This window comes from Anomaloglossus baeobatrachus, chromosome 1, assembly GCF_048569485.1.
Source record: "Anomaloglossus baeobatrachus isolate aAnoBae1 chromosome 1, aAnoBae1.hap1, whole genome shotgun sequence".
In the NCBI taxonomy this organism is placed as follows: Eukaryota; Metazoa; Chordata; class Amphibia; order Anura; family Aromobatidae; genus Anomaloglossus; species Anomaloglossus baeobatrachus.
Genome location: NC_134353.1, coordinates 93,706,229 through 93,719,747, shown reverse-complemented (window position 1 = coordinate 93,719,747; position 13,519 = coordinate 93,706,229). Strand labels below are relative to the sequence as shown.

The 13,519-nt window shown below is 52.8% G+C and overlaps 1 protein-coding gene across 2 annotated transcripts in view; it reads right to left on the bottom strand.

Moving 5' to 3' along the window:
• Window positions 1-13,519, bottom strand: part of LOC142306257 (cytosolic beta-glucosidase-like) — a 146,345-nt gene that overhangs the window by 52,620 nt on the left and 80,206 nt on the right. The window lies entirely within an intron of this gene.

Sequence of the window (13,519 nt, the reverse complement as noted above, 5' to 3'; positions counted from 1 at the left end):
TATATCTGTGTGTCCTCCTCTTTTTCCTTGTCCAGCTGTTTTGTTTTCGCATGAGTACATGTCCTTGTCACTTTCCCATGTGTTTGTGTTGTGTTGTGAGTTGTTTGTCACCTTTTGGACACCTTTGAGGGTGTTTTCTAGGTGTTTTACTGTGTTTGTGATTGCCTGCCATTGTTTCCTATGGGCTCGAGTTCGGTTCGTCGAACGTTCGACGAGCCGAACTCGAGCCAGACCCCCCGTTCGGCGAACCGCCTCGAGCCGAACCGGGACCGGTTCGCTCATCTCTACTTATGAACAGCAGAAACAGCGGACACAGGTACACGCGTCACCGCTGGTGATGCTGCATTGAGTAGCATGTTAGCACGCTCCTGTGGGCGTGCTACCAAGCTAAGATGATGGACTAGTTGGGGGAAGTAACGCCCTTGTGACTAGTCCCTGCGCTCATTAGCATATAATAAAGAATCTTTAGTAATAATGTTTCTAAAGATCTCTTTATCTATGCTAGTGTACACAGGGAAGATTAGGCAGGGATTAGCAATATGCACTCAGAACTGCTCCTGGCTCTGTGCGCATATTCCACCTGACAGGTTCCCTTTAAAGCACAGATGTACATTGTTTCTTTAAGGGTCCGCACACTGAATAATAAGCAATAGGTAAGAGAGTTATTTTTGTGTGTTTTCCTCACTCATTTTTTTTTTAGATTTAGGTTCCCTTTAATTGTAATAATGAAATGTTTAATCTGCACTAAATACTGATGAGATCCACAATCGTTTCTTAAATTATTTATTTCCCAGCAGAGGGAAGATTTACATATGTCAGAAAACTAATTGTGTGTGCAGCGGTTGATTAGAAAAGGATATTTTTGGACAGGACAGACATGAAATGAGTAGCTGAGGGATATTCCTGTTAAAAGGCTGTAAATGACCTTCATCAGTAGAAGTGCAGTTTTCTATAAAATACGGCTCCTTATAGAATCTTTTTCCGCTCTTGCTGTGATTGCACTTGTCTTTCCCCCAGGCTTTGAGCCCATACATTAATGGCTAGCTAATGCTTTCCCCTATTGGTGAGCAAGGTTTCATTAAAAAGGGAGGTCACTAAAAAGGGGATTTTTAAAAAAAATTAATTACGATCTAATACAACTATAGTTAAAGTTGTAGCACAAGAACAATTCTTGTTTTAACCTTTTCTTAAATGTCAAGTCTATGTAACATGATGGTAATGGTAAAACAGTTGTGGCACGATGCAAAAGAAACCTTTCCCTTAAAATTATGGTAAAGAAAATGCTTGGAAATGAGGAAGCTGGTAAAGAGAAATTGTATGGAATGCTTTCAACTTTGGTATTAACGGAAATCTGTCAGCAGATTTGAATATGCAATATGCTATGTAATCTGAGAGCAGCATTAAGGCTGATTCTAGTGATGTGTCACTTATTAGGCTTGTTTGTTGCAGTTTCACTACAATCCGTGTTTTATCAGCAGGAGATTATCACTGTAAGACTTGGTATTTCATGCTTCTTAGGGTACCATCTCACTAAACGACGTACCAGCGATTCTGACCACGATACGACCTGGTCAGGATCATTGGTGCGTCGCTACGTGGTCGCTGGTGAGCTCTCAATCAGGCAGATCTCACCAGCGACCAGCCACCAGCGACTCTGCGCTTGGTAACGAGGGTAAATATCGGGTAACTAAGCAAAGCGCTTTATTTGGTTACCTGATATTTACCCTGGATGCCAGCGTACACCGCTTAGCGCTGTTTCCCTGCACACGTTGCCAGGGTACACATCGGGTTACTAAGCAAAGCGCTTTGCTTGGTTGCCCGATATTTACCCTGGTTACCAGCGTACGCTGCTTACACAGAGTCAGTACTCGTTGGTCTCCCGCGGTCAAACATGCCGATTTGTGTTGCACAGCGGGAGACCAACGAGCAAAAAAATGAACCAGAACAGTGTGTAACTGACACCCTGGCCTATCAGGTCGTCATAGGCAATTGTGCAATCTGCCCTTGTGCATGATATCCAATCCTCCTTGGTAACGGATCCCTAGCCTGTGGTGTTGCTAAGAACAAGCTAATCAAAATCCTAGAAACACTCTGCACCACACCCACCAGACACACCAGTGGACAGCCTGAAGGGAATAGGGCTGGCCACTTGGGAGGTTGGTAAGGGGAGGTCAGGAGTGTTAGGAGACAGTTGTGTGAGGAGATACTCTCGAATGGAGAGGTCAGGGAGCTGGGCTCCTCAGTTACTAGGTGGCAGACGTTGGTCTGGGCCTGGTAGGAGCTGGAACCCCGGTCGCAGGGGATCGTGTCAACAGTCACGGAACTGCCGAGCAGGGCAGCCGGCGGCCTTCAGCCATCTCCAGGCAGGGGCCAGGGCACGACGGGGTACGTGGACCGTAGGCTGAGAAGCAGCTTCAAGCGTCCTGGTAATTTACCCGACGAGGGCGAAGACTTCACGATTCGTCCTCCACCCGCTCCAAAATCGGGGTACTAGCGCAACGAGGGGGATAGGACTTTCCTAATATATAGTCAAGAAAATCACAAGCGTAAACCCTGAGAGCAAGCTCACTCCGTTAGCCATACGGGTGAGTGGGGACCCATTCAGTTTCAAGCTGAAAGGGACCAACTACAGAAAGAGGTGCCAAGGTCAAGGTCACGGGCTAACAGGCAACACCACCAGGCACGGGATCCCGGCGTGCTCCCTCCTTGCTACAGCGGTGCTAAGAATTCTGGTTTACAAGTTGTCGGTGTCAGCGTTATTGGACTGAGTGAGCATGCAGTGACCCTTTCCTCCTCAACGGTGCTTCCCTCTCACCATCGCCAAGCCTCGGGGCATCTCCCCCCTCCATTCCCAACAGCAGTGGTGGTATCCCACCTTACCACACACCGTGGGTGGCATCACGAACTATAACCACAAACTCCCCTGTAAACACCCCCTTTTATTTCGAGTGTCCGCGCGACCCCCTCTCGGGTCCGGAGACCCCTTGAGCCACCTCGGATCCGGATCCGAGCAGCAGCTCGGCTGCTGGCGCTGGGGCAGTACATAATGATCAGCGATTTCACAGCAGGGGCCAGGTCGCTGCTTAGTGTCACACACAGTGAGATCGCTGATGAGCTCACTGGTAAGTCACAAAACAAGTGACTCAGCAGCGATTTCGCTATGTGAGAAGTACCCCTTAGCCCTCATGTTTGTAACCCCACCGACACCACTGATTAGCATCTTGCTGACAATGGTTGGCGGCACTGCTTGGAGTTCGATAGAGTTCCACGGGTGCTTGAGCTACATGCTCAAGTCCTGGTTCTGTTATATGCTCTGACACAGCCCCCAGGTACCACAGTCCCCATCGCCCTCCCAGGTCGTCACAGGTACTGCAACAACACACCCCACACCCCGGTTAGGCACATCAGCCTACACAGGCACACACAAAATCCTTGTTGCCTCCCTCCAGGGGCTGATGTCCACACCAGGTGGGGTGGAGCCAGGCGGTTGGCCCCTCCCACCGAGGAGTTCACAGTCCTGGAGGCGGGAAAAGAGTAGAGTTGAGTTTTTGGAGAGTGGAGGAAGTGGTAGTGGAGCAGACTGACCGTGCCCGGGTACGTGGCCCGGGCACCTACGAGCAAGGTTGGCAGACGGTGGTGACCGTCTGCAGGCGAGGCCGATTGACGCACAACCATAAGGACTGGGGATGGGTGTTGGCCTGCCGGTACCGGACCAGGGAGCGAAGAGAGGCCAGCACCATTCGGCAGGGCTTACGGACCCCGACCAGGCTTGGAGTCGCCGTTAAACCGGTCTAATCTGTCAGCGACGGGAACCTCCGGGGTTTCCCAGCAACAAAGACCGACTGAAGGCAACCGCTCAACCGTGAAGAGAAATACAGCTACCACCACAGCTAGAGTTCCCAGGGCCAGCGCCTGCGGGCAAAAAGGGGCTCCTCCGGCAAATATACCGCTGGGGAGCGGGTTACCGGTGGGAAGCCATCGGGGCCGAGAACACAACACCGGTGCAGGGAGAGACAGTTACCGCCAACCTACCGGGAGTGACCGTCGCAGCCGTCTGTGGGACTCGTCCATCCAGCCGTTTGTTTTACCAGAGACTCCGTGTACGTTACTGGCTGAGTAAGTACCACCGTGCCGTCTGGCACAGCACTGCCCCCGCGACCCTGCACCTGGCCAAGCCCCGCAATCCACCCTACAGTCAACAACTCCGGGCCCCGGGACTACCAAAATCCCCCTACCCACGGAGGGGAGAGAAACATCCCAGCTGCTCCCTGTCATCGCTCCCGGGATCCCCGTACAGAGCAGCGGTGGTGCCCCAACCTCACCACACACCGTGGGTGGCGTCACAAACCGACATCCCAAACCCCAACCGACCACCCCTTTCACTCTCGGGCGAGGAGCGCCGCTCGAGGTCCCAGGATCCGGCCCACCGCTTGAGCCACCGAGCAGCAGCCGGACCCGAGCCGCAAGCGCGGAGTCGAGCAGCGCACCCCCCGCCCGCGACAGCTGACAATGGTTGGCGGCACTGCTCGGAGTTCGATAGAGTACCACGGGTGCTTGAGCTACATGCTCAAGTCCCGGTTCTGTTACCTGCTCTGAAACAGCCCCCAGGTACCACAGACCCCATCGCCCGCCCAGCAACCTACGTTCCGGTTTCCCGTTCCCCATAGCCCCTATCATCCGGTGTGCAGCTGGCATCACCAGGAAACGTCTGTTCCATGTCCCTCGATCAAATGTTCCCCCCCCAACCAAAGTATCTGTGTGATTGGTGCTGCTCGAGTCCCCAGTCTGGAAAATAAATCTCTCTCTGTTCAGGAATGGTGACTTTGTCGCGGGCGGAGGAGGGGACGCCGCACCCTCCCTACTGCTCGGGTCCGGCTGCTACGGCCCGCTGCTGCCGCTGCTCGAGCGATGGGCCGGATCCCGGGGGCTCGAGCGGCGTTCCTCGCCCGTGAGTGAAAGGGGAATTGGTGTTTTGGGATAGTTTATTGTCCGTGACGCCACCCACGGTTGTGGTGATTTGTTGACACCACCGCTGCTCTGTATGGGGATCCCGGGAGTGGTGGTATGGAGCAGCTAGATGTGAGTCCTCCCCTCCGTGGGTAGGGGGGTTGGTTGTCCCGGGGCCCAGTGATGAGGTGGGTGATGCAGGGTTTGGTGGGGTGCAGGGACGCGGGGGCAGCTCTGTGCCTTGCGGCACTGTGGTACTCACTCAGCCTGAGACGATGACACAGTTCTCGGTAAAACACACGGCTGGAAAGACTGTTCCCACGGACGGCTGCACTTGCTTTCCCCAGCAGGTGACGGTGACGGTCCCTTTTCCCTGCACCTAAGATGATGATGGTTGTGATGGGTTCCCACCGGTAACCCGCTCCCCGGCTTGGATATGGGCCGGAGGAGCCCTACTTTGCCCGCAGGCGCTGGCCCTGAGAAACTGGTGCCCTGGCGGTGGCGGTGTCTCTCCGTTACGGTTGGACTGTTGCCTTCAATCGGGACTTGGTTGTGAGGAGACAGACGTCCCCTTCACTGAAGGATTTGACAAATTATGGCGACTCCTAGCCTTGCCGGGATCCGAAAGGCCCCTGCCCTGGTGCTGACTGTTCTTCGTATACTGCTCCAGACCGCCGGGTCACCACCCGTCCGCGGTCCTTCCAGCAACCTCCAAGCAGTCACCCCTGCGGACTATCACCGCCGTCTGCTGACCTTGCTGTCACTGTCCGGGGCGCACACCCGGAACAACTTCAGGCTTTACTACTCTCGCTTTTTCTGTCACTTCAGCTTTTCTCCTTAGCTCCACTACTACTTCCTTCTACTTCTCTCCCCTAGCTTCCACTCCTCCTCAGACTCTAGTCTGGCTTCAACTGCCTGGTTCTCCCGCCTCCAGGGCTGTGAACTCCTCGGTGGGCGGAGCCAACCGCCTGGCCCACCCCCTGGTGTGAACATCAGCCCCTGGAGGAAGGCAACAAGGATTTTAGGTTAGCCTTGGTGTTCCTAACTGGGGTGTAGGGTGTGGTGGTGTCATGACCTGTGACCCCTGGCTTGCCCAGGGCGTCACAACTTGAGTGGAACTAACTGCACAGTTACTTTAGCCGGGGTAGGGGGGGAACATTTGGAAAGTGCACATGGAAGGGAAGTTGCTGGGTGATGCCAGCTACACCCCGGATGAAAGGGACTGTGCTGGCCAGGAAGACGGAATGGGGTTTGCCTGGCAATGTTTGCTGCCTGCTGATGATAGGGACTGTGGTGGTCAGGGGATGTGTCAGGGCAGGTAACAGAATCGGGACTTGGGAAAAATAAACTCGAGTCACCCATTGTCTCCTATAGTAATTAGTACTTGAGGCAAGCATTTCCGAGCATCCAACATGCTCGATTCGAGTACCAAGCACCCACACACTTTTGTGCTTGCTCATGACTTCTACGAATCAGTGATGTGAGCAGGATAATACAGGGCTCAGCATTCAGAGAACTGACTGATCTGCAACAAACAATGTTTTTATCAAAACAGAATGCAAAGCATTAGGTGACACATATGTGGAATCAGGGTCTTTGCCCCTACATTGTGCTACTCTCAGATTACATAGCAAAAATCTGCTCATAGATTTGCTTTGAAGAAATTCACCCACATTTCTATCCACAGTCACAATTCAATCATCCCCTAATAAGCATACATAGAAAGGGTGTTCTTATATCCACCATCTTACTACTTGGAACTTGTTTCTTAAAATAAGCCAGCTTCTGTCTGTGCCAAATTGTGAGTGTGACGCCCTGTAGAATCCAGGTAGTCACAAATAGGCCCCTGCATAACACCTTCCCACACTTGGGAAACATTCAGCCAACCATTAAACCCTAGTCACCCTCTTAGGGACAGATAGACACACCAGTGGGCGTGGCCAGGTGGTTGGTGCACGCCCACCCAGGGGTTTAGACAGCCCAAGGCAGGAAAGCAAGCAGTGAAAGAGCAGTTCAGTTTCAGAGTTCAAGGATAGTGGAGGTCAGGCCTGTGTGTCAGGCCTGAAGTAAACTGACAGGTATCAGAGTAGGATCCCTGGTGCCTTGGCTAGGAGGCAGACGGTGGTCTCCGTCAGCAGGAGATGGGAAGATGGCTCGGTGGAACCGAGGTGGACTGTGACAGGGTTGTAGCCCGCTGGTACCGACACGTGGGAACCGACCCGGAAACCATAGCACAAAGGGGGGTACTCGGACCCTGAAGCCAGAATCGACTGGAGCTGGTTAATTAACCGATTGAGGCCAGAACTAGAGGTTCTGTCCCACCCAAAGTCCCTCATAGAAGACAACAGCCCAACGATTAGGGAGAAGAGGTCACCGCCAAGGCCCATAGATCCCACGGGCCAGCGTCTGCGGGCACGGCTCCTTAGGCCTCATCCAGCCGGGAGCGAACTCCTACGTTTCACACTAGGTCGTCATTTTCTACTTAAAAAGGTGCAGGAACAGGATAGAGACCACGAGCCGGTTGGGGGACCCGGAGTACAACTGGCCGTGGCACCGGCCACCACCACCTTGGTTTACCAGAAACTCATGTGTTATTTACCAACAGTGAGTACACCAACACCCCCTGCGGTCGTCATCCCCCCTGCATTTGAGCATCAGGTCCCGAAGCCACCATCCCTACCCACGGAGGGGTTAACAGCTTGCTGCACAACATCTCCCTCGGGTGCTCCGTAACAGCAGCGGTGGTGTCCCACCTCACCACACACCGTGGGTGGCGTCACGAACTTACAACGTACATATACGTCCATCCCCTTTTTCACTCGGCGTGTCCGTGAGGCTCCCGGGTCCGGAGACCCTCGAGCCACCACCCCTGAAAATCCGTACTCGAGTAGCGCCGGCTGCTGGCATGGGGCGGCACATGAGCATTTTGATAGATAGCCACTAGTGATGAGCGAGCATGCTTGTAACTACTCGGTACTCGCACGAGTATCGCTGTACTCGGGCTGCTCGGCGGGGACCGAGTAATCTCGCGATACTCGTGCTGTACTCGTGGTCTTCATTTCTGCATGTTGGCGCTCTTTTGAGAGCCAGCCCTCATGCAGGGATTGGCTGGCAGACCACTGCAATGCCACAGCCCTGTTAGTTGTGGAATTGCAGTGAGTGGCCGGCCTGCACAGCGTGACCGAGCCTTTATACCGGCCGGCGCGCTGTGCTCTGCTCACAGCTATCCAGACAGTCAGTGCAGGGAGAGTGTCGCTGATTCAGGGAAAGCTTTGCGGCCCTTTATAGCTTTTTCAGTTGCAGGGCTGCAAACAGTGTGACCAAAAGTCCTTCTCAGGACTATTCTAGTTGTATACAGGCAGGCAGGGTATAGCCAGGTCGGAGTACAGTAGCAGAGTCCTTCTCAGGACTATTGTTGCTATATACAGGCAGGGTATAGCCAGGTCTGAATACAGGCTAGTGACAAGAAGAGTCCTTGTCAGGACTATTGTACCAGTATACAGGCAGGCAGGCAGGCAGGGTATATATAGCCATTCCTAGTGGTGACCGTATACCAGCCTTCATCATATCTGGGGCTGGTGTACACAGTGTAAAACAGTCCAGATAGTGTCTGACTTGTCTGTAATTGTCGCTCCCCAAAAAAACCTGTTAGGTTCTTATTGCGTCCGTGCTTGGTTTTTAAAACCGCACGTGTGTGCCTGTTGGTGGCAGCGTACAGGTGCACTTGTGTGCAATTTCCACAAACTTTGATATAACGCACAAGTAGTGAATATACACGTCAGCAGTGCACAGCATTGCAAAATGCACAAGGGCATTGGCAAGGAACAAGGAAGTGGACGTGATGGTGGTGCAGGCAGAGGCCGAGGTCGTGGACAATCTCTAATTTCGCCACAACAAAGGGCCACATCTAGTCGCTCGCACGTCCTGTCCCAAATTCTTGGGGACCGCAGCAGTACACCGCTCTTGAACCAAGACCAGTGTCAACAGGTTGTTAGTTGGATAGCAGATAATGCTTCCAGTCAGATTGGCACCACCACAAACACTCTGTCTTCCACACGGTCAAGTGTCAGTAGCCGTGATACTGCACCGCACATTTCTGAACCTGATCCTCCTTCCTACCACCAGGCTGAGTACACGTCCTCCTCGGACATTAATGATCCCACACTTGGACACTCGGAAGAGCTGTTCACGTTTCCATTCACACATTCTGGCCTCTCGCCAGCTCATATTGAAGTGGGTCATGAGGAGATCGTCTGTACAGATGGCCAAATATTTGAGCAGCCACGTTCTCACGAAGTTGGCAACGTGTCTCAACAAGTGGTGGACGATGATGAGACACAATTGTCAGGAAGTCAGGAGGAGGAGCAGGGTGCGGAAGAGGAAGACGACGTGGTGGATGATCCAGTAACTGACCCAACCTGGCAGGAGGATATGCAGAGCGAGGACAGCAGTGCACAGGGGGAGGGAGGCGTAGCATCACAACAGGCAGTAAGAAGCAGGGTGGTGGCCCCAGGCAGAAGTCAGGCAACCGTTCCCCGGAACAACACGACGACACAAGGTGCCTGTACAAATGTTAGGTCTTCCCGAGTCTGGCAGTTTTTTAAGTTGGATCCAGATGATTCAAAAAAGGCCATTTGCAACACCTGCCGTGCCAGCATCAGCAGGGGTACCAAAACTAGCAGCCTGACCACCCCCAGCATGATCAGGCACATGTCAGCCAAGCACCCGACTTTGTGGGAAGTACAACAGAGTCGAGGAGCAGTGCTTGCTGATGTCACTGCTACGTCTTCGCTGGTTGTGCATGCGAGCCAATCCCCTGTCCATGCTGCCTGCGAACAAGCCTCCTCCACTCCTGCACCTACAGTTGCCTACGCAGAAAGAACACCATCATCAAGCACGTCCTTGTCCCAGCGCAGCGTTCAGTTATCCATTCAGCAAACCTTTGAACGCAGGCGCAAATACACTGCCAACACCCCACATGCCACAGTTCTAAATGCTAACATTTCGCGACTGCTTGCGCTGGAAATGTTGCCTTTTAGGCTGGTGGAGACAGAAGCATTCCGTGACCTGATGGCGGCAGCTGTCCCACGTTACTCGGTCCCCAGCCGCCACTATTTCTCCCGGTGTGCCATCCCCGCGTTGCATAACCACGTGTCACAAAACATCACACGTGCCCTGAACAACGCTGTTTCACCCAAGGTCCACCTAACCACAGACACGTGGACAAGTGCTTGTGGGCAAGGCCGCTACATCTCGTTGACGGCACACTGGGTTAATATTGTGGAAGCTGGGACCCAGTCTGAGCGAGGGACGGAACACGTCCTTCCCACACCAAGGTTTGCAGGCCCTACCTCAGTCAGGGTTTCACCCACACTCTACAGCTCCGGAATGTCATGCTCTTCAGCCTCCTCCTCCTCCTGCGCATCCTCATCCACTGTACCCTCCACACCAGTCACAAGCTGGAAGCACTGCAGCACTGCCTCGGCGAAGCGGCAACAGGCTGTGCTGAAGCTAATCTGCATAGGTGACAAACCCCACAATGCAGAAGAGCTGTGGACAGCTCTGAAACAGCAGGCAGATCACTGGCTCACACCTCTGAACCTAAAGCCAGGAAAGGTCGTGTGTGACAATGGCCGGAACCTGGTGGCGGCTTTGAGGCGAGGCCAGCTGACACATGTTCCATGCGTGGCCCATGTTCTCAACCTCGTGGTTCAGCGGTTTCTAAAGTCATACCCAGAGCTGTCTGATCTGCTGGTAAAAGTTCGCCGCCTGTCTGCACATTTTCGAAAGTCACCTACTGCTTCAGCCGGCCTTGCCGGCTTTCAGCGCAGTTTGCATCTTCCGGCTCACAGACTGGTGTGTGATGTCCCCACGCGTTGGAATTCAACTCTGCACATGTTGGTCAGGATATGTGAGCAGAAGAGGGCAGTTGTTGAGTACCTGCATCACCTAAGCCGTCGGGAAATGGGTCAAACTCCACACATAACACCTGAGGAGTGGAGATGGATGTCAGACCTATGTACCATCCTCCAAAACTTTGAGGACTCCACCAAGATGGTGAGTGGTGATGACGCCATTATTAGCGTCACCATACCGCTACTCTGCCTTCTAAAACGGTCTCTGCTGAAAAACAAACATGATGCATTGCAGGCGGAGCGCAATGAGTTGCAGCAAGAAACAGTAGTGGGTGTGGGTGATGATAACACACAGCCCAGCCTCGTCTCATCACAACGTGCAGTGGAGGACTATGACGAGGAGGAGGATGAAGACATGGAGCAACTCTCCGGCCAAATTGAGGATATGACATGCACACCAGTCATATCCTCGGTTCAGCGTGGCTGGCCAGAGGACAGGGTAGATGAGGAGGAGGAGGAGGAGGAGGAGGACAGCATGTTCAGTCATCTTGTTGGTCAGGCTACTGAAGTCCTGGCTGTTAAGAGTCTGGCGCACATGGCTGACTTTATGGTAAGCTGCCTGTCTCGTGACCCTCGCGTTAAGAACATCTTGGCCGACAATCATTACTGGTTGGTAACACTGTTAGACCCACGCTACAAGGAGAACTTTTTGTCTCTTATTCCCGTGGAGGAGAGGTCAACCAAAATGCAGCAGTTCCGGAAGGCCATAGTCACGGAAGTAGGCAAAGCATTCCCCTCACAAAACGCTAGCGGCATAGGTCATGAATCAGTGGACAACCGAGGCGTACAGCCGAGAGAGGCACAAGTCCAATCCGCCAGAGGTAGGGGAACAGTCTTTAAGATGTGGGACAGTTTTCTCAGCCCCTCACGTACCACAGCCCCTGAGGTGCGGGGTAGTGCCACAAGAAATCCTAAGTTTGCCCAGATGCTGAAGGAGTACCTTGCAGATCGAACAACTGTACTCCGACATTCCTCTGTGCCTTACAATTATTGGGTATCCAAGCTGGACACGTGGCATGAATTGGCTCTCTACGCCTTGGAAGTCCTGGCCTGCCCTGCTGCTAGCGTTTTGTCAGAGCGTGTTTTTAGTGCCGCAGGTGGAGTCATTACAGATAAACGCACCCGCCTGTCAACTGAAAATGCTGACAGGCTGACTCTGATCAAGATGAACAAGGGTTGGATTGGGCCAGACTTCACCACACCACCAGCAAATGAGAGCGGAATTTAAAGTTTGCCATGTACCTCCACTCACCCATGGGTACACACTTCTGGACTTTGGATAATCGCTGGACTGCTCCTCCTTCTCCTCATGCGCCACCATGATGATGACCGTTACAAATTGTAATACTTAGGCCTTTGTTTCAGGTATACCCCCAGTGGTAAATTTTTTCGCCCATTCTTTGCAGAATGGACATTACAACGACAGGAGACCCGCTCCTTTGCAATGGGAACAATGTTTTGAGGCCCTCATGCACGTCTCTACCCAGGGACAACGTGGAGCCTCCCAATTTTTGGCTGCCCTGCCTAAGGGCTATACTATAATACACCCACTTCCTGACAATGGACACTTAATGTTTTGAGGCCCTCATGCACGTCTCTACCCAGGGACAACGTGGAGCCTCCCAATTTTTGGCTGCCCTGCCTAAGGGCTATACTATAATACACCCACTTCCTGACAATGGACACTTAATGTTTTGAGGCCCTCATGCACGTCTCTACCCAGGGACAACGTGGAGCCTCCCAATTTTTGGCTGCCCTGCCTAAGGGTTATACTACAATAGACCCACTTCCTTCCAATGGGCACTTCAGGTTTACAGGCCATCATGCACGTCTCTATCCAGGGACAACGTGGAGCCTCCCAATTTTTGGCTGCCCTGCCTAAGGGCTATACTATAATACACCCACTTCCTGACAATGGACACTTAATGTTTTGAGGCCCTCATGCACGTCTCTACCCAGGGACAACGTGGAGCCTCCCAATTTTTGGCTGCCCTGCCTAAGGGCTATACTACAATAGACCCACTTCCTTCCAATGGGCACTTCAGGTTTACAGGCCATCATGCACGTCTCTATCCAGGGACAATGTGGAGCCTCCCAATTTTTGGCTGCCCTGCCTAAGGGCTATACTATAATACACCCACTTCCTGACAATGGACACTTAATGTTTTGAGGCCCTCATGCACGTCTCTACCCAGGGACAACGTGGAGCCTCCAATTTTTGGCTGCCCTGCCTAAGGGCTATACTACAATAGACCCACTTCCTTCCAATGGGCACTTCAGGTTTACAGGCCATCATGCACGTCTCTATCCAGGGACAACGTGGAGCCTCCCAATTTTTGGCTGCCCTGCCTAAGGGCTATACTATAATACACCCACTTCCTGACAATGGATTTTGAGGCCCTCATGCACGTCTCTACCCAGGGACAACGTGGAGCCTCCCAATTTTTGGCTGCCCTGCCTAAGGGCTATACTACAATAGACCCACTTCCTTACAATGGGCACTTCAGGTTTACAGGCCATCATGCACGTCTGTATGCAGGGGCATTGGTGAACCTCACAATTTTGGACTGCCCTGGCAAAGGAAAATACTACAAAGACTCACTTCCTCAAAATGGGCACATTAGACTCAAGAGGCCTTCATGTACGTCTCTTCTCAG